The sequence below is a fragment of the Neomonachus schauinslandi genome, unplaced genomic scaffold (assembly GCF_002201575.2).
Source record: "Neomonachus schauinslandi unplaced genomic scaffold, ASM220157v2 HiC_scaffold_3208, whole genome shotgun sequence".
Classification (NCBI taxonomy): Eukaryota; Metazoa; Chordata; class Mammalia; order Carnivora; family Phocidae; genus Neomonachus; species Neomonachus schauinslandi.
In genome coordinates, this window is record NW_025411897.1 from 734 (window position 1) to 3,596 (window position 2,863).

General features: G+C 34.8%; 1 pseudogene; it reads right to left on the bottom strand.

The window, feature by feature from the left end:
• Positions 1 to 324: 324 nt before the first annotated feature.
• LOC123323951 lies at positions 325 to 1,252 on the bottom strand (annotated as a pseudogene).
• Positions 1,253 to 2,863: the final 1,611 nt, after the last annotated feature.

Below are 2,863 nucleotides of genomic sequence, written 5' to 3' on the forward strand. Positions count from 1 at the left end.
TGTTTCATGAAATATAAAAGTTATATGGGTAGATCCCATATAACGTGATTGTATTATAAAAGTCAATTTTTATAAGTTCTTAGAATTTTTCATGGGAGGGAACAGTACATTTCTGGATGTATGTATTTATAAAACAAATACCTGTAAAACTTTTTTTTTATTTTCATTGGAGTTTTGGAAAAATCCACTTTCCACTCTTGATGGATAGAAACTTTGATTTTCTTTCTAAAGTAATGGATAATCTCTAAGCATTGAATATTGATATAGAAAACACATGCTTCAAGCATTTTTATTACTATCTTTAATGGAGAAAGTTACTTTGAGCATATTTTTCATTGCCTTCAGAACATCTTTATTCCTAAAACTGTAGATGATAGGGTTCAGTGTGGGTGTGAGGATGGTATAGAATATTGCCAAATATTTGTCCTGGCCCGGAGCGTGGTATGATTTGGGTCTCATGTATGTGAAAATAAATGGCCCATAGTACATTGTGACCACAATCATGTGGAAGGAACCAGGTAGAAAATGACTTTTTCTGTGCTTCTGATGATTTCATTTGAAGAACAGTAAGGAGAATTTGGACATAAGAAGCAAGGATTAGGGAGGAAGGGACAAGGAGAAAAATTAAGCCACTTACATAAACTCCTCGTTCATAGAGTGTTGTGTCCACACAGGACAACTTCAACATGGCAGGGACTTCACAGAAAAAGTGATCAATGGCTCTTGGGCCACAGAAGGGAAATTGGAGTGCATAAGCTGTGTGGACTATGAAGTTGACGGTCCCAACAATCCAGGACCCTCTAGCCATGAGAATGCGGACATAGTCATTCATAAGAATGGGATAGTGTGGTGGGTGACAGATGGCTACATAGTGATCATAAGACATTGCCGCCAGGAGAAGGCACTCACCACCCAGGAGGGTGAGGGATAGAAATATCTGGAAGCCACAACCTGTGAATGAAATAGTTCTGCTGCCTGACAGAAAGTCAGTGACCATTTTGGGAACAATGTTGGAAATATGCAAGATGTCCATGAAAGACAGATGGCTGAGCAAGAAATACATTGGAGTATGGAGTCTTGAGTCCCTGAGGATAAGGAGGATCATGATTGTGTTTTCTGTTAGGTCATAATAAAAATGATGAATATAAAGGACATGAAAACTAGACTTGATTGAGAAGAAGAAAAGAGTCCTAAAAGAATGAAATCACTGGTGAAACTGTGATTCTCATGCCCCATGATGAACTCCACTCTTTTCCTAAAATAGAAAAAAAATAGAGCTAAAATGCAGTGGCGTAAATCTCAAACTCATTTACATTTAGAAGCATAATAAAATGAGAGCGATGCATATTTTGCAGTTCAAGTCAACAGACTCTCAACCAGCTTTGGAAGTGGGCTTGGTTTACAACATGGCCATTTATTTGTTTGAATCAACTGATGATATGGGTCTATTGAGAAAGCTGTTAACTCCATGTAGTCTTAATTCCGTATTCTTAAATGCAGTTCAATCTTTTGTCAAAGGTCACTTTTTAAATGAGACCTACCCTGAACACTGTACTTAAAATCTCAGTAACCCCCGACTTGCCTATTTCTCCTTACTGTGCTGTCCTTTGATGTATTTTGCAAATCACTTTTCATCTTTTACATATTCAATAAACTTATGAACTAAATTTATTTTTTATAGTCATTCTAACTCATCAGAACTTAAACTTCCCAATGTGAAATCGTTGTTTTGCCCTCTGTATAAACTGAATGGCTACACAATGCCTGGTATATAGTAGTTGCTCAATAATATCCTTTAAATACCTGAATAAATGAATAGCATATGGAACTCAATTTTCTGTCTCATTTTTTATTTGGATAAAGCTTAAAGAAAATGAAATGTATTATTTATACATCTTTCTAAAATAATAAGTAATGATATACTATAAAAACTAGCTTAATCTGTATTTATAATTTAATCTGTAATTTGTAAATATCAGCATTTAAATGTAAAAAATGAAAATTTTATTCAGTTAAAATAAGAATATATTTTAATTGGGCCAGTTTTATTAACTCCTCAAAATTGAATTATATTTCATTAATTCTTTACATAGAGAATCATATTGTTTCCTAAATAATGAAATTGTTTAGATGTGTTCCCTTTACTATATGTGCACAAATTCACTATGTATGATCTATCCCTCAATAAATAGATATACATGCATACATACTTATACACACAGAGAGAATTTAAGAAAACACTGCTAGAAATCAGAAAAAAAAAAGTTATCCCAACTTTTCTTTATCTCTGCACTCCTCCATATAAAAATCACCATCTCTTACCAAGTCTCCTGACATAAATGTCTCCAATGGTTATTCCTCCTCATGGTGCTACAGTCCATGGTCGTCATGGTGACTCTAAAGCATCTATTCTATCCTTTGTTAGTAGAATGTCTAGATCTGTATGGGTTCAGTACTGTCCACATACGATGACACACTTCACAGCTCTTTTTGAAGTCAGAAGAGTGTGGCCGATGAAGTCAGTTTCAGACAATGACAATGGCAGAGATTTGGGACTGGAAGCACACTTTTCTCACTCCTTTGGCCTGTGAGTTACATCTACAGGTGATGATGTGTGGTCCTGCATTCTTTCTGGAAGATCTGTACAGGAAATAAAACCCAGGAATTTAGGAGCCAATTTATTATTCACAATAATGTGTGAATATTAATGAAAAGTAACTCACCAAATTGTTAAAAAAATAATTTGGGAAGGGAAAAGGCAAGACCTTTCCATGATGTGTTCTTGCTCTCCTTAGCATTCGTATTGGGTCATACATTTTTTTGGATAATGGATCTAGGATAATTCCAGTGTGTTTTATTCAAA